Genomic DNA, 18450 nt, shown 5'->3' with positions numbered 1-18450 from the left:
GGAAGCAGGCTCCCCGCTGAGCAGAGAGCCCGATGCGGGACTCGATCCCAGGACCCTGAGATCATGCCCTGAGCCGAAGGCAGCGGCTCAACCCACTGAGCCACCCAGGCGCCCCTATTTTTATTTTCTGATGGTGGGGGGAATAGCACCACATAGGTGGTGCTCTGTAATTACTTCTGCATCACAGTAGGATATATAAAATCACTTTCAGTGATTTTATTGTGTTCGGATGGTGTCAGCCTGATATTCTACTATAATATTCCCTATTAATCTTTTTTTATTTAAAGATTTTATTTATTTGACAGAGAGAGAATGCAAGAGAGAGAGCGAGAGAGCAGGAGGGTGTGTGGGCATGCACAAATGGGGAGTGGCAGGCAGAGGGAGAGGAAGAGGTAGGCTCCCTGCAGAGTAGGGAGGCCTGATAGGGGACTCGATTCCAGGACACTGGGATCCTGACCTGAGCTGAAGGCAGTCGCTTAACTAACTGAGCCACCCAGAGGCCCTATGTTTCCAATTAATCTTAACTTAATCGTTTAGTATCCACTAATGGTACTTGAATCAGTTACTTAATTAGGAGTTGGGGGCTCCACCTGATTGGTTTAGTCGGTGGGTGTCTGCCTTTAGATTGGGTCATGATCCTGGGGTCCTGGGATTGAGCTCCCTGCTCAGCGGGGAGTCTGCTCTTTTCTCTCCCTCTTCCCTTTCCTCTGCTTGTACTCTCTCTCACTCTCAAATAAATAAATTTAGAAAAAAAGTTGTGAAATGTTACCATCATCATGCTAATTCTGTTACATTTATGTTTTTGAGTACTATTCTTCTCTAAAGAGCTTTCCCTCAGCAGCAGGCTTACACTGAAGTATAGTTCCTATTGGAAAGGGTGGATGAGTACATTTACCATGATGAGAATTGTTGAATTACTATATTGTATACCTGAAGCTGCTATAACACCATGTTAACTATACTGGAATTAAAATAAAAAATAGTAAAAATAGGGCACCTGGGTGGCTCAGTGGGTTGAGCCGCTGCCTTTGTCTCGGGTCATGATCTCAGGGTCCTGGGATGGAGGCCTGCATCGGGCTCTCTGCTCGGCGGGGAGCCTGCTTCCTCCTCTCTCTCTGCCTGCTTGTGATCTCTCTCTGTCAAATGAATAAATAAAATCTTTAAAAAAAAATAAAAAATAGTAAAAAAAAGGGAGGATGAATGCTGCATTCTTTTAATTAACCAATTTCAAAGTAAAGAGTTAGTGTAACAGTTTCTTCTTATGGTAACAGACTATTTTGAGTTCTTTCTTTCTTTCTTTCTTTCTTTCTTTTTTTTTTGAAGTATCCACACCTAGTGTAGAGCTCAGCGTGGGGCTTGAATTCAACAACTGTGTGATCAAGACCTGAGCTGAGATTAAGAATTAGACACTCAACTGACTGAGCCACTCAGGTGCGCCCCCCGCCCTTTTTGACTTTTGGTTTTCTTTAAAGATTTTTAAGATTTTATTTTTAAGTAATCTCTATACCCAGTGTGGGGTTTGAATCTATAACCCCAAGATCAAGAATTGTATGTTCTACCTGTAGGTGTTCTTTTTTATGAACAAATTGTTTCATTTTTTTTTTTAAGATTTTATTTACTTATTTGACAGACAGAAATCACAAGTAGGCAGAGAGGCAGGCAGAGAGAGAAAGGAAGAAGCAGGCTCCCTGCAGAGCAAAGAGCCTGATGTAGGGCTCGATCCCAGGACCCTGGGATCATGACCTGAGCTGAAGGCAGAGGCTTTAACCCACTGAGCCACCCAGGCGCCCCAAGTTGTTAGATTTTTTATCAATGGGAACCATTTCAGGTTGGTAGCTATTTGGCATGATCTAAAATCCTTTTTTTCCCCCAGAGTTTTATTTATTTAAGTCCTCTTTACACCCAACATGAGCTTCAAACTCAACAGCCCTAAGATTGAGAGTCACCTGTTCTTCCAACTGAGCCAGCCAGGTGCCCCATGAACTATAAATCTTTGAAAGGCTTTTTTTGTATACAACAGATGGCCCGGGGTAATCTTACAAATTCTTCCTGTATTACCATTTCTTTAAGAATTAATGCAGAACTGATATTGAGAGCTCAACATGTGGTGCCAGGGATGCTCCCTGATACTGTCCTGGCTTCTACAAATATTTTTATTTAACATTTTAAAAAATATTATTTTGGGGGCACCTGGGTGGCTCATTCAGTTGAGTGTCTGTCTTTGACTAGGTTCATGATCTCAGGGTCATGGGATCGAGCCCTGAGTTGAGCTCCCTGATCAGCTGAGAGTCTGCTTCTCTTCTTCCTCTGCCCTACCCCAACTTGTGCACTCACTCTCTATCTCTGAAATAAATAAATAGATCTTTAATTTTTTAATTTTCTTTCTTGGGGTGCCTGGGTGGCTCAGTTGGTTAAGCATCTGCCTTTGGCTCAGGTTAGGACACTTGGGTCCTGGAATTGAGCCCCATGTCAGGCTCTCTACTCCGCAGGGAGACTGCTTCTTCCTCTCCTTCTGCTTGCTGTTTACCCTGCTTGTTTGTACTTTCTTTCTCTCTGTGTCAAATAAATAAATACAATTAAAAAAAATATTTTAAGATTATATTTGTCAGAGAGAGAGAGCAGGGGGTTGTGCACAAGCAGGGGGAGCAGCAGGCAGTGGGGGAAGCAGGCTCTCCCTCCTGAGCAAGGAGTCCGATGTGGGACTCGGTGCCAGGACCTTGGGATCATGATCAGAGCTGAAGGCAGATGCTCGACTGACAGAGCTACCCAGGTGTCCCAATAAATAAAATCTTTTTTTTTTTAAGATTTTATTTATTTATTGGATGGAGAGAGAGACAGTGAGAGAAGGACTACAGCAGTGGGAGTGAGAGAAGGGGAAGCGGGCTTCTTGTGGAGCAGGTAGCCCGATTCGGGGCTTGATCCTAGGACCCTGGGATCATGACTTGAGCTGAAGGCAGATGTATAACAACTGAGCCACCCAGGTGCCCCCCAATAAATAAAATCTTTAAAATTTTTAAAATTTTATATATATACATATATATATACACATATATATGTGTATATATATGTGTATATATATATATATATATATATATATTAGATTTTATTTATTCATTTGACAGAGATCACAAGTAGGCAGAGAGGCAGGCAGAGAGAGAGAGGAGGAAGCAGGCTCCCCGCCGAGCAGAGAGCCAGCCCTACATGGGACTCGATCCCAGGACCCTGAGATCACGACCCGAGCTGAAGGCAGTGGCCCAACCCACTGAGCCACTTAGGCGCCCCTAATTTTTTATATTTTTAAGTAGGCTTCATGCACCATATGGGACTTAAACTCATGACCCTGAGATCAGTAGTTGCATGCTATACCATCTGAGCCAGCCAGGTACCCTTACACACATTTTTTAAAAATCACAAGTTCATATTGACTTTTATAATTCAGATTTAGGAACTATAGGGTTTTTACTTCTTTAATATTGTAATTGTCTTTTTTCTCTCTCTTACATAAAAAGTCTTGGTTCCTTACAATACAAGCGTAATTATTTACTATATTGGATATTCACATAAAATGGCTTTAAAATGGTAATACTAATATTATCGCTAACAAAAAAAATCTAAAATCTTTCTAGTTCTTTATGTTTTTGGAACATAACACACTAATATGCAGTTAGAATACTGAGTTCTGAAGTCAATGAAATAATTTTCTGGGTATGGTCATTAATTTTATGTACAGTTAGGTTTTTTTTTTTTAAAGATTTTATTTATTTATTTGACAGAGATCACAAGTAGGCAGAGAAGCAGGCAGAGAGAGAGGAAGAAGCAGGCTCCCTGCCGAGCAGAGTGCCCGATGCAGGGCTCAGTCCCAGGACCCTGGGATCATGATCTGAGCTGAAGGCAGAGGCTTTAACCCACTGAGCCACCCAGGTGCCCCGGGTGTTTTTTTTTTGTTTTTTTTTTTTTTAGATTTTTATTTATTTATCTTACAGAGAGATCACAAGTAGGCAGAGAGTCAGGCAGAGAGAGGGGGGGAGGCAGGCGCTTTGCTGAGCAGAGAGCCCGATGTGGATATTGATCCCAGGACCCTGAGATCATAACCCTGGGCCGAAGGCAGAGGCTCAACCCACTGAACCACCCAGGTGCCCCTACAGTTAGGTTTATTTGTTTCAACTTGTAATCATTTAGGGATCTAAAAAGTTAAGTTTTATTATTTGGAATATGTAATACATAGTTACTTTGAAAACTCAATGTGGAGATAAGGAAAAGTAAAACTTACTTGTAACCCATCATTTGAAATACCGGCTATTATAATACTTGTATAAAATGTTTGCATAACTAACATTGATTGAAAACATACCTATGAGGACTGTTTCAAGTACTTTAAGTTCATTATCTTGTTTAATCCTTAAAATAATCCTATGAGATAGTTCCTATCTATTATTATCCCCATTTTATAGGTTGGGTACCTGAAGTTCAGTTATGTTAATTTGTTCAAGGGGTACACAGCTAATAAGTGGCAGAACTGTGACTCAGACTCTGATTTTTCTTAGTCCAAAGCTTACCTCCATTACTGTGTGTTCTCTTTTCATTCTTTTTTCTATGCTTATAAACAGTTAATTTTAAACTATATTTCATACATTTGGTTATTATTTGTTTTGTTTACAGTGTCTTTTTAGGAGAAGTTTTAATGAAGTCCACTTTATTTTTTCTTTAATGGTTTGTGGTTTAGTTGTTATATCTAAGAAATTATTATCTAACATCAGAATGATTATCTAAGGTCAGAATGATTTTCTTGATATTCTCTTCTAGAAGTTTTATGGTTTTAGATTTTATAAAGTCTGTGGTGCATTTTGAGTTAATTTTTCTGTATATGATGAGAAGTGTGGATGGGAGGTTTTGTGTTTTTAAAAAAATTTTTTTGGATGTAGATATCTATTTGTTCCAGTACCTTTTTTTGAAATAATTACCCTTTCTCTGTTGATTGCTTTTTTGTTTTAAAAATATTTTGCGTATATGTGGGTCTGTTTTTGGATTTTGTTCTGTTGCTCTGTTTGTCTTTAACTTTTATAGAGGGTTTTCTATTTGATTACCAGGAACTGATACGTCAGTATAAAAATATATGGGTTTTTTACTATAGGTGATGGTTTTCTGGTACCACCTTTCTTTGTTCCTTAGAGTAAGTACAAGCCATTGACATGTGGAACTACTTTTATTAATATAAGATTTAGGAGCTACCTGGGTGGCTCAGTCGGTTAAGCATTTGCCTTCAGTTCAGGTCATGATCCCAGAGTCCTGGGATTGAGTCCTGATCGGGCTCCCTGCTAAATGGAGAGCCCGTGTCTCCCTTTGTTCCTCACCTTGCTTTTGGTTGCTCTCTTTCAAATAAATAAATAACAGTTTTAAAAAGATTTAAGGGGGCACCTGGGTGGCTCAATGGGTTGAAGCCTCTACCTTCTGCTCGGGTTGTGATCCCAGGGTCCTGGGATTGAGCCTGGCATTGGGCTCTCTGCTCATTGGGGAGCCGGCTTCCCCGCCACTGCTCTCTGCCTGCCTCTCTGCCTACTTGTGATCTCTGTCTGTCAAATAAATAAATAAGTCTTGGGGCACCTGGGTGGCTCAGTGGTTAAGCCTCTGCCTTCAGCTCAGGTCATGATCCCAGGGTCCTGGGATTGAGCCCCGCATTGGGCTCTCTGCTCAGCGGGGAGCCTGCTTCCCCTCTCTCTCTCTGCCTACTTGTGACCTCTCTCTGTCAAATAAATAAAAAATATCTTTAAAAAACATAAATAAGTCTTAAAAAAAAAGATTAGGAAGACGAGGAGGTGCTAGTAAATCTAGTAACTATTGCTTATATTATTTTTTTAATCCTTATACTAACCCTTCTTCGATTCACTCCATTGTACCATTTAATTTAATTTTTTTTCTATTATTAATCTTTGTTTTTATTCATAAGAAGAATGCATTAAGTTTTGTTATCAGAGATAAATTACAACCTATTTTGATAGATACCTATTTGATAGATACTTACATAGCAGGTTAAGATTAATTTAAAGATCTCTGTCCTTTTTGTGTCTTTTTATTATAAATCATTTCATGTTAAGGTTTTTCAGTTGTAAAAGAGAGAAGCAAGATTCTGTTGTGTACTGTTGTTCCCCCTTATCTGCAGAGAATATGCTCTAAGATTCCCAGTGGATTCCTGAAACTTTGGGTAGTGTGAACCCCCTATATACAGATATTTCCCAACTTAAAGTGGATTGATTTATAGTTTTTTGACTTTACGAGGTGAAAGCAATATGCATTTATTTATTTTATCATACCCAGGCACCGTGGTATGAGATACTCTCTTATGATACTGGGCAGTGTGACAGCAGCTGCAGCTCTCAGCTAGCCATCTGACCATGAGGTAAACAGCAGATACACTTATAACCATTTTGTACCCATACAGCTGTTTTTTACTTTCAGTATAGTATTCTGTAAATTAAAGGAGATATTCAACACTTTATTATAGAATAGACTGTGTGTTAGATTATTTTGCCCATGTGTAAGCTAATATAAATGTTCTGAGCACACTTAAGGTAGGTGAGTCTAAGCTATAGTGTTCAGTAGGTTAGGTGTATTAAATGTGTTTTAGACTTAGGATTTTTTTCAATTTATAATAGGGTTATTGAGATATCACTCCATCATAAGTTGATGAAGTTCTGTACTATATTTTTTCTTGTACAGATATACATATGATCAATTTTATTTAATTTTAAGAAGATTTTGTTTGTTTGTTTGTTTGTTTATTTATTTATGTATGAGAGAGAGTGCACGAGGGTGGAGGGAGGAACAGAGGAAGAGGGAGAGAATCTTAAGCAGGCTCTAAGGCCAATGCAGAGCCTGACATGGGACTTGATCTCATGACCCTGAGATCATGACCAGACCCGAAATCAATTGAGTCAGCTACTTGACTGACTGAGCCACCCAGGCACCCCTAAAAGACTTTATTTTATTTTATTTTAATTTTTAAAGATTTTATTTATTTATTTGGGAGAGTGAGCGCATGAGCAGGGAGGAGAGAGAGAAGCAGGGTCCCTGTGAGTAGGAAGCCTGACTTGGGACTAAATCCCAGGACTCTGGGATCATGACTTGAGCCAAAGGTAGGTACTTAACTGACTAAGCCATCCAGGTGTCCCAAAATATTTTATTTTATTTTATTTTATTTTATTTATTTTTTTTTTAAGATTTTATTTATTTATTTGTCAGAGATAGAGCACGAGCGAAAGTGAGCACAGGCAGACAGAGTGGAAGACAGAGTCAGAGGGAGAAGCAGGCTCCCCATGGAGCAAGGAGCCCGATGTGGGACTCGATCCCAGGACGCTGGGATCATGACCTGAGCCGAAGGCAGCTGCTTAACCAACTGAGCCACCCAGGCGTCCCATATTTTATTTTTAATCTCTACACCCAACATGGGGCTTGAACTCAGAACCTTGAGATCAAGAGTCACCTGCTCTACCAACTGAGCCAATCAGTTGTCCTAGATGTGATCAATTTTAATTTATAAATTAGGCATAGTAAGAAATTAACAACAGTAATAAAATGGAGCAATTATAATGACATATATTGTAATAAATTGTGTGAATGTGGTCTCGAAGTATCTCATACTGTACTTCTTGTGAAATGATAAAATGTCTATGTTGAAGCGAGATAAGTTACGTAGGCATTGTGACATACCATTAGGTTACTGTTGACCTTCTGATGATAGGTCGGAAGGAAGACCATCTCCCTCTATGGGGTTGTGCCATCTTTATATTGTTTGTTTCCTGGTGTACTGCACAGTGTTCCCTTTGGGGTGAATTCTCAAGTTTGGTGAACAGGGCTCTGTTAGATTTTTGTTTCCATGGGAAAAACCATTCAAATTTCACATGACTCCCAACAGTCAGAACAATGTAATCCACAAGACTCCTGGAAGAATAAAAAATTTGTTTGTTATTTCCTTCAGGTCAGATTCATAACCCATGGTGTGATATTTAGCTTGTGTAAAATAAAAGTTAACTAATTTATCATATTGGCTACTTGTAAAGTAGGGTTATTAGTGTTAAATAGTAAGCATTTTCTTCTTAAAAAAGTGGGTGTGGACTGTGTATACTTACTGAGTCATAGATTCAGCAAGTGATTACATGTGTTTATGTGCTCTCATAACTAAGAATATGAAGGAAGTCTTGTGGTATTTTTCTTATGTGTATGAGCGCATAAAAGCCTCTAAAGTCTATAGTTACAAAAGAATAGATCCAGACCCTGAATTTTGAAAATGTTGTCAGATCATTTACTCCAGACTTCTCTTTTTACAGAAGTAGCCCTGAGTTCTTTTTTTTTCCACCCAAAGGTTTTGATAGGCCCTAAACCATCCCAAATTGACGGAAGAGTTAAGACTGGTACTCATGTTTTTAACTGTCCAGGGTGCTCTTTTCTCTCTTATGTGAGGTGTGATGTGATTTTGTTTTTTCTTTTCTTTTCTTAAAGATTTTATTTATTTGACAGACAGAGATCACAAGTAGGCAGAGAGGAAGGGAAGCAGGCTCCCCCCCTGAGCAGAGAGCCCAATGCAGGGCTCGATCCCAGGAGTCTGGGATCATGACCTGAGCCAAAGGCAGAGGCTTTAACCCACTTAGCCACCCAGGCACTCCGGTGTGATGTGATTTTTGAGAGTTGGGGAGGAGATGACATTTTTGGTTCAGTTACCTCTTGAAATTATTTTCCCCCCAATGTTAAATCACAGTTTAAAGAATTGAGGGGTGCCTGGGTGGCTCAGTTGGCTAAACATCTGCCTTCAGCTCAGGTCATGATCTCAGGGTCCTGGGATCAAGCCCCATGTCAGGCTCCAGGCTCAGCAGGGGAGTCTGTTTCTTCCTCTGCACTTCCCCCTGTTCACTCTCTCTCAAATAAATTAATAAAATCTTTTAAAAAGAATAGAATTGATAGGTTTATGGCTGTATCTCCTTTTGCGACGTTTTTTATGTTAAAAAATGTTTTTAAAGATTATTTGAGAGAGAACAAGTGGGGAGAGGAACTGAGGAAGAGGAAGCACTGAGCAGGGAGCCTGATGTGGGGCTTGATTCCAGGACCCTGAGATCATGACCTGACCCAAATGCAGATGCTTAACTGACTGAGCCACCCAGGTACCCTATTAAAATTTTTTAAAAAAATTAATTTAAGAATTTTAATGAATTGGCTAATGTAGAGGGGTTAAGGATAAAAAGAAGAATTATACGGATTAAAAATTTCTAATTAGCTAATACCTTATGTTACGACTCCCTGTTCACTTGTAATTAGCCATTACTTTGCTGTTATTTTGTTAGTCTTTTTTTTTTTTTTTAAGATTATTTATTTATTTATTTGACAGACACAGAATACAAGTAAGCAGAGAGGCAGACAGAGAAAGAGGAGGAAGCAGGCTCCCAGCTGAGCAGAGAGCCTGATGTGGGGCTTAATCCCAGGATCTGGGATCATGACCTGACCCAAAGGCAGGGGCTTTAACCCACTGAGCCACCCAGGTGCCCCTATTTTGTTAGTCTTATAGGCCTTATGATTTCAGACTACTGGTAACTACAAAAGTCATTGCTTACCTTTCTTATTGTAAACAAAAACAAAACAAACTTTCTCATTGTAATGGTATTTTTTTTGTCTAGTTATATTTGCAAAATACATATTATTTGGGAATATTAGTTATAAAATCATATTTTCAGAAAGTTTAAGGGGAGATGTCAAGCAAATATGAAAAGACCTCCCCTTCTAAAGATTAGACATGGTGCTAGGTGCTGGTAGGATTAAGAGGAACCCAACATTGAGGAAAATCCTTGTCTGGATTTCCTGACCCAATTTGGAATTAGCTAGAGTTCTTTTTTTTTTTTTTTTTTTTTTTTTAAGATTTTATTTATTTGAAAAAGAGAGCAAGAGCATGGATGGAGAAGGGATAGAGGGAGAGGGAGAGGCAGGCTCCCCACTGAGCAGGGAGCCCGATCCTGTGAGGATCCCAGGACTCTGAGATCATTCATGATATGAGCGGAGTGCAGATAAGTAACCAACTGAGCCACTGAGGTGCCCTGAATTAGCTAGAGTTCTTAACTGCAGTCCTCATAAAATCAGATTGGAGTAGTAATTTACTTTGACAATACTATATTATCTTTTTATGTACTTCATGTTGCTTTTTAAATTTTAGCAAGTTAATATTCTCCTATAACCAGTTTGTATTAAACTGTGTGAAACTAATTTTGTATTGAGTCACTAGTTGCTCTTCTTCTTCTTCTTCTTTTTTTTTTTTTTTAAGAATTTTTATTTATTAGATGGAGAGAAAACACAAGCAGCAGAGCAGCAGGCAGAGGGAGAGGGAGAAGCAGACTCTCTGCTGAGCAGGGATCCTGATGTGGGGCTTGATCCCAGGACCCTGGAATCATGACCCAAGCTGAAGGCAGTTGCTTAACCCACTGAGCCACCCAGATGCCCCCCCCTTTTTAAGATTTATTTATTTATTGATTTGACAGAGAGAGAGAGAAAGAGGCAGCAAAAGAAGAAACACAAGCAGTGGGAGGGAGAGGGAGAAAGCAGGCTCCCTGCCGAGCAGGGAGTCCCATGCAGGACTTGATCACAGGACCCTGGAATCATGGGCTGAGTCACCCAGGAGCCCCACTAGTTGCTCTTCTTATAGCCTTAAGTATGCTATATGATTAATAACTTTTTTATTTTTTATTTTATTTTTTTAAAAGATTTTATTTATTTTCTTGACAGAGATCACAAGTAGCCAAAGAGGCAGGCAGAGAGAGAGGGGTAAGCAAGCTCTCTAATGAGCAGATACCCCGATGCGGAGCTTGATCCCAGGACTCTGGGATCATGACCCGAGCAGAATGCAGAGGCTTAACCCACTGAGGCACCCAGGCGCCCCTAATAACTTTTTTAAAACTTCATTTGCAAAAATAATTAGAAAACTTGTGCATTACAGCAGTTTGTCTTTTTTTTTCCTTTTAATATTTATTTATTTGAGAGAGTGCGAGAGAGTCCATGCAGGCTGGGGTGGGGTAGAGGGAGTGAGAATTCTCAGGTAGACTCCATGCCCAGCACAGAGTCATGCAGGGTTCAATTCCAGGATCCTGAGGTATGACCTGAGCCAAAACCAAGAGTTGGATGCTCAACTGTCTGAGCCGGGGCGCCTGGGTGGTTCAGTGGGTTAAAGCCTCTGCCTTCGTTCGGCTCAGGTCGTGATCCCAGGGTTCTGGGATCGAGCCCTGCATCAGGCTCCTCTCTGCTCAGCAGGGAGCCTGCTTTCCCCCTCTCTCTTTCTGCTTGCCTCTCTGCCTACTTGTGATCTCTGTCTTTCAAATAAATAAATAAAATTAAAAAAAATAACCTTCATTTTCTGGGGCATGTAGATGGCTCAGTTGGAAGAGCATGAAAGCCTTGATGTTGGGGTTGTAGTTTGACCCCACGTTGGGCATAGATTACTAAGAATAAATAAAAAAAAATAACCATCATATTCTAATTTTTTCATAGGATAAGCATTTTGTTGGATTATAAGTCTCAGTTATTTTTGCTCAGTACCTTTCCAAGTAGAATGAAAATAGGAATTATGTATTTGGGCAGTTGCATCATGTTACTATGCCTTTGATAGATCTGGAATTTATTTTGGGATGGAGTATGAGGGGAGCATCCAGCTTTTTTTCTAGGTGATTACCTGTTGTTCATCACTTCACAAATTCTATTATTTTTTAAAGATTTTATTTATTTATTTATTTGTCAGAGAGAGAATGTGCACACACAAGCAGGGAGAGTGGCGGCAGAGGGAGAAGAAGGCTCCCTGCTAAGCAAGGAGCCTGATGGGGGGGGGACTCTATCCCAGGACCCTGGAATCATGACCCATGCCAAAGGCAGACACTTAACCAGCTGAGCCACCCAGGCATCCCAATGTTTCCTTGCACAAATTTTAAATGGCAGCTTTACTGTATAATACATTTCCATATTTTGGTAATTTTTTAGGGATTTCTGTTCTGTTCCACTGATCTGTGTGCCAGTATGGCATAGCTGTGTTACATCTTACAGTAAACATTTTAATATCTGATAGGCTAGTTTCCATTATTATCTTTAGAATTTTCTTGGCTATTGTTGCATATATTGTTATTTCTGTATGAGTGTTATCTATCTATTTATATTTATTTATTTATTTTAAAAAGATTTTATTTATTTATGACTGATAGAGATAGCAAGAGAGGGAACACAGCTTGGAGGAGCTGAGAGGGAGAAGCAGGTTCCCTGCTGAGCAGGATGCTGGGATCATGACCTGAATAGAAAGCAGACGCCTAATGACTGAGCCTCCCAGGCGCTCCTCCATATGTACTTTAGAGTCATCTTTTCTAGTTAATTAAACAGAAGACTGTAGTTTTCACTTTTATCTTGCTAAGTAGAGAAACTTAGGGAGAATTGATCTTAATGATGTTGCATGTCCTAATCAAGGTTTATCATATGTTTTTCCAATTATGTAAGTCCTCTTTTCTTTCAGTAGAGCTTTAGTTTCTTTTGTTGTATCTTAAGTTTATTCCTGCTTCTTATCTTTTGGGGCAAATTGTATGTTTCCATTATATTTCTTATCTAGTTATTGTATACATGAAGGCTGTTTATTTCAAAATACATGTTGGAGATACTTTGGCTTTGGTTCCAGACTACTACAATAAACTGAACATCACAATGAAGCAATTCAGATGAATATTTTGGTTTCTAGGTGCATGTAAAAGTTATATTTACACTATACTGTAGTCTTTGAAGTGTGCAATGGCATTGTGTCTAAAAAAACCAATATACCTACTTCCATTAAAAAATACTTCGTTGGTCAGAAATGTTGCCCATCATCTGAGCTTTCAGCAACTTGCAATTTTTTTTTTTTTTTAAAGATTTTATTGGGGCACCTGGGCGGCGCATGGGTTAGGGCCTATGCCTTGGGCTTGGGGTCCTGGGATTGAGCCCTGAGTTGGGCTCTCTGCTCAGCGGGGAGCCTCCTTCCTCCTCTCTCTGCCTGCTTCTCTGCCTGCTTGTGATCTTTGTCTGTCAAATGGATAAATTAAAATAAAAAAAATGTTTAAAGATTTTATTTATTTGACAGATGAGCTCACAAGCTGAAGGCAGAGGCTTTAACTCACTGAGCCACACAGGTACCCCTGCAGCAACTTGTAATTTTATTGTTGGTGGAGGGTCCTGCCTCAGTCTTGATGGCTCCTGACTGATCCAGGATGGTGGTTGCTAAAGGTTGGGGTGGCTGTGGCCAGTTCTTAAAATAAGACAGGAATGTAGTTTGCTGCATCCTTGACTTTTTCTTCCATAACAATTACTTCTTAGCATGAGATGTTGTTTGGTAACATTTTACCCACAGTAGAGCTTTCAGAATTGAGTCGGTCCTCTCAAACCTTGCTGCTACTTTATCAGCTAAGTTCATGTAATGTTTGGGGCACCTCAGTTATTAAACTTCTGCTTTTGGCTTCGGTCACGATCTCAGGGTCCTGGGATTGAGTCCCACATTGGGCTCCCTGCTCTGCGGGGAGCCTGCTTCTCCCTCTCCCACTCCCCCTGCTTGTGTTCCCTCTCTCACTGTGTCTCTCTCTGTCAAATAAATAAATACAATCTTAAAAAAAAGTTTTATGTAACATCTGAAATCCTTTGTCGTCATTTCTGCCGTCTTCAAGGCATTTCCACCAGGAGTAGATTCCATTTTAAGAAACCACTTTATTTTTTCATCCATGAGGAACAACTCTTCATCCATTAAAGTTTTATCCTGAGATTATAGCAATTCAGACACATCTTCAGGCTCCACTTCTGTTTCCCTTTCTATTTCTACTACATTGCACTTACTTTGTCCACTGAAGTCTTAAAATTTCAGTACGTAAAAAACTGTGTGAAGTGCAGTAAAGCAAAATACAGTAAGACAAAGTGTGCCTGTATTAATTTGTACCCGGAAACACTTCATTGTATTCTCTTATATTTGTAATAATTTTTTAGTTCTGGGGTTTCCCTGGGAAGCAGTCTCTTTTCTAACTTTTTATATCTTTTAACCTCTTTCATCTAATGTTAAATAACAATGTTAAAAAATTATGATAATAATGGACATCATTATAGTGTTCCTGTGCTTAGCAGGAATCTTGTTTCCCCATGAGTCAGCATTCTCTGACTTTGGTATTGAGGGAGATGGTTTTCATTGTTGCTTTTAACCTCATGTTAAGAAGAGGACCATATGACTTTTTTTTTTTTTTTTTTAAGATTTTATTTATTTATTTGACAGAGATCACAAGTAGGCAGAGAGGCAGGCAGAGAGAGAGAGAGAGGAGGAAGCAGGTCCCCTGCTGAGCAGAGAGCCTGATGCGGGGCTCGATCCCTGGACCCTGGGATCATGACCCGAGCTGAAGGCAGAGGCTGAGCCACCCAGGCGCCCCCCCCCATATGACTTTTCTTAAATCTGTTAATGAATGGTGAAATGTACCAACAGATGCATAGTATTGAGCTATACTGAATTCGCGGACTAAATTTTTCTACTTGGACATGATGTATTCCTATAATGTATTATTAAAATTGGTTTGTGCTTTTTATTTTGAGAATTTTTAAGAAAGATTTTATTTATTTATTTGACACAGAGAGAGAGAGAGAGAGAGAGAAATCAAAAGTCGGCAGAGAGGCAGGCAGGCAGGCAGAGAGGGGGAAGCAGGCTCCCCGCTGAGCAGAGAGCCCAGCGCAGGGCTTGAATCCCAGGACCCTGAGATCATGACCTGAGCCAAAGGCAGAAGCTTAACCCACTGAGCCCCCCACATGTGCCCCTATTTTGAGGATTTTTAAAATCTCTGTGCATACATGAGATTTTTCTGTAATTTTCTATTTAAAGGCATCAGTATTATGCTTGCTTAAAAAAATTTTTTTTTAAACTTTCCTGTGTGTTAAACTCAAACTACAGTTAGGTTTCTTTTGGTTGCAAGAGCTCTTTGATGAGTTTTTCTGTTTCCTTTGTAGTGTACTCATCTGGTTAAGATTTCTGCCTCTTGTGGAGTTAGTTTTTTATTTTAAAGAATTTATTTATTTATTTGACAGACAGAGCTCACAAGTAGGCAGAGAGGCAGGCAGAGAGAGAGAGGGGAGGGGGGAAGTAGGCTCCTCACTGAGCGGAGAGCCAGACTTGGGGGCTCCATCCTAGGACCCTGGGATCACGACCTGAGCCAAAGCCAGTCGCTTTAACCCACTGAGCCACCCAGGCGCCCCCTTGTGGAGTTAGTTTTCATAAATAATACTTTCCTGGAAGATCATTTTATCCAGGTTCTCATGGAGGTGAACAAAGCAGTGTCTTTGGATTATTTTAATTTTCTCTGTTTTGTACACTTTTTTCTCTCTTTTTAAAGTTAAGTTAGGGGTGCCTGGGTGGCTTAGTTGCTAAGTGTCTGTCTGCAGCTCAGGTCACGATCCCAGGGTCCTGGGATTGAAGCCCACATTGGGCTCCCTGCTCTGCGGGAAGCCTGCTTCTCCCATTCCCTCTTCTCCTGCTTTTTTTCCCTCTCTCTTTCTTTCTCTATCAAATAAATAAATGAAATATATATTTTTAAATAGATGAAATCTTAGAAAGAAAAAGTTAGTTTTGATGGTTTATGTATTTTCCAAAGAACCAGCTCTCTTGGGTTTATTTATTAGTATATCAATTTCTGATTTTTTAAAAAGATTTTATTTATTTATTTGACAGAGAGATATCACAAGTAGGTAGAGAGGCAGGCAGAGAGAGAGAGAGGGAAGCAGGCTCCCTGCTGAGCAGACAATCAGCGGAGCCACCAAGGCTCAGTAGTTCCTAAGACCAATAACAATACCATACAAATGGTCCTAGGTTACAGACTTCATGGAAGTATAACAGCTGTTTCACTTTTTTGAGGATAAAGAACGTAATCCACGATGAAGAGCTAATGTTACGAACTGACCCAAGTAACACTGTATCACTAAGCATGAAACAAAAACTACAGGAAGCAGAAGAACTAAATAGAAATATATAATTAATAAGATAGATATAATTTATATCATATCAAAAGCACCCTGAAAGCAGGATATACCACAAGTATCCAAAGAACACTATAAAAACCTAAGTAAATACTAGGCTACAAAGAAAATTCCAATAAATATTCAAAATCAGAAACAGCACAGTCAATAGTCAAAAGGCCAAAAAAAAATTAGGAATTAATGACATCAGAAAACAAAAAGGCGAGGCGCCTGGGTGGCTCAGTGCGTTAAAGCCTCTGCCTTCAGCTCAGGTCATGATCCCAGGGTACTGGGATCGAGTCCCGCATCCGGCTCCCTGCTCAGCGGGGAGCCTACTTCTCCCTCTCCTTCTCCTTGCCATTCCCCCTGCTTGTGCTCTCTCTCTCTCAAACAAATGAAAAAGTCTTAGAATAAAGCAGTAGTTTCCTTTTTTTAAAAAATTATATTTTCTCTCTCTCAGGTCACAGTCTCTCATTAATTACATACTGTGTTGTTTCTGTTTAATCCTCTTGCAGGTATCTGGGGTATTCTTTCCCTCTCTTGTTCCCTAAATTTTTTTTGTTTTTTTTTTTAAGATTTTGTTTATTTTTTTTTGACAGAGATCACAAGTAGAGAGGCAGGCAGAGGGAGTGGGGGAAGCAGGCTCTCTACCGAGCAGAGAGCCTGATGTGGGGCTTGATCCCAGGGGATCATGACCTGAGCTGAAGGCAGAGGCCCCAACCCACTGAGCCACCCAGTGGCCCCTTTTTTTCTAAATACAAAATATGTCAGTCAGTAGATATGCGCTCACTAGGGCACAAAAGGAAAAACCAAAAGCCACATGTTGTAAACCCATCATCCAAGTATACCACCATTATAAGACTATATCTTACCCCTATTTGCTTCCATATTCACACAGACCCACTCCCCTCTTTTCAAAAATCGTAGGGCGCATTAGATCTTGTTTCTGTAGGTTAGTGACTCAAATTTAGATTTTCCATTTTTGCTTTCTCTGAAATGGTGGTGCTCAGGACAAATCCGACTGAATAAGCAGTATTCCAGCTGAATTGAAAGAAGCAATTAATGCATAAAGAAAAGCTTACTAGGGTTATTGAAAAGCTCCTCAGTGTGAATCTGTGGATTCTTGACCTCTGTTATTGGCCTTCTGTCTTCAGCCAGATACGCTGATGTGCAGCAGCCAATAATAAAGGGGCTTAGTTTTGTAAACACAGAGCTTGTGGACAGTGATAGATCCTGAAAATAGTATCTCTGGCTGATTCTGACTTGAAACTGAAAGTAAGGTCTCAAATTCAGTTCAATGTTCACAGCCACGCTTTTCACTCAAAATAAGAGTCTAAACATTCAGGGGCGCCTGGGTGGCTCAGTGGGTTAAGCCGCTGCCTTCGGCTCAGGTCATGATCTCAGGGTCTTGGGATCGAGTCCCGCATCGGGCTCTCTGCTCAGCAGGGAGTCTGCTTCCTCCTCTCTCTCTCTCTGCCTGCCTCTCTGCCTACTTGTGATCTCTCTCTGTCAAATAAATAAATAAAATCTTTAAAAAAAAGAAGAGTCTAAACATTCAAATAAAAATCTACATTTTGTGTGTGGTGTACTGGTAGAATACTTGGCAAGTGGTTTACTTTCTTCTAAGTTTATATATGTGTGTATATATATATATATATTTTTTTTTTTTTTTTTTTAAAGATTTTATTCATTTGAGAGAGAGAGTGAGAGAGAGCATGAGGTGCAGGAGGGCAGATGGAGAGGAAGAGGCAAACTCCCACTGAGCAGGAAGCCCAATGAAGGGCTCAATCCCAGGACCCTGAGATCATGACCTGAGCCAAAGGCCCAACCAGCTGAGCCTCCCCAGCACCCTAAGTTATGTTTTTACCAGCCTTTGTTGAGCTCTTGCTGTGTTTCAGGCAGTATGCAAAGATATCTATATACATTTTAAAAAATATTCATACTCATTTGAGGTTATTATTTTATATGTGATACAGAAAAATGGTTTCCAGACTTTTGGATTTCATGGGTGACTAAAATTTGAAAAGGGGGTTGGGATTAACATGGTTGTCAGCTTTTTATTTTGTCACTAAAAGACATCTTTTAAAAGCTACTGTGGGGGCGTCTGGGTGACTCAGTCAGTTAGGTGTCTGATTTCGGCTCAGGTTGTGATCTCAGGGTTCTGGGATCGAGCCCTGCATGGGGCTCCATGCTTGCTAGAAGAGTGTGCTTGTCCCTCATCCTCTCCTCCCGCCCTCGCCTCCTGCTTGCACTCTCTCTCTAATAAATAAATATATTTTTAAAAATTTTATTTATTTAGGGGCGCCTGGGTGGCTCAGTGCTGAGCAGAGAGCCTGATGTGGGGCTCCATCCCAGGACACTGGGATCATGACCCGAGCCAAAGGCAGAGGCTTTACCCACTGAGCCACCCAGATGCCCCTAAATCTTTTTTTTTTTTTTTTTTTT

The 18450-nt window shown here is 40.1% G+C and overlaps 1 protein-coding gene across 4 annotated transcripts in view; it reads left to right on the top strand.

The window, feature by feature from the left end:
• The window catches only part of UBAP1 (ubiquitin associated protein 1), a 65567-nt gene that overhangs the window by 8308 nt on the left and 38809 nt on the right, over positions 1-18450 (top strand). For 2 of the 4 annotated variants that reach the window (XM_059411479.1, XM_059411478.1), the window contains exon 2: positions 6313-6394. The exons of the other annotated variants lie outside the window; for them this stretch is intronic. The gene's annotated coding sequence lies outside the window, so the exon portion shown is untranslated. The remainder of the gene's footprint in view (positions 1-6312; positions 6395-18450) is intronic. 4 annotated transcript variants of the gene reach the window in all.

The sequence above is a fragment of the Mustela nigripes genome, chromosome 9 (genome assembly GCF_022355385.1).
Source record: "Mustela nigripes isolate SB6536 chromosome 9, MUSNIG.SB6536, whole genome shotgun sequence".
Lineage (NCBI taxonomy): Eukaryota > Metazoa > Chordata > Mammalia > Carnivora > Mustelidae > Mustela > Mustela nigripes.
Note: the sequence above shows the minus strand (reverse complement) of the source record. Positions and strands in the feature narration are given on the sequence as shown.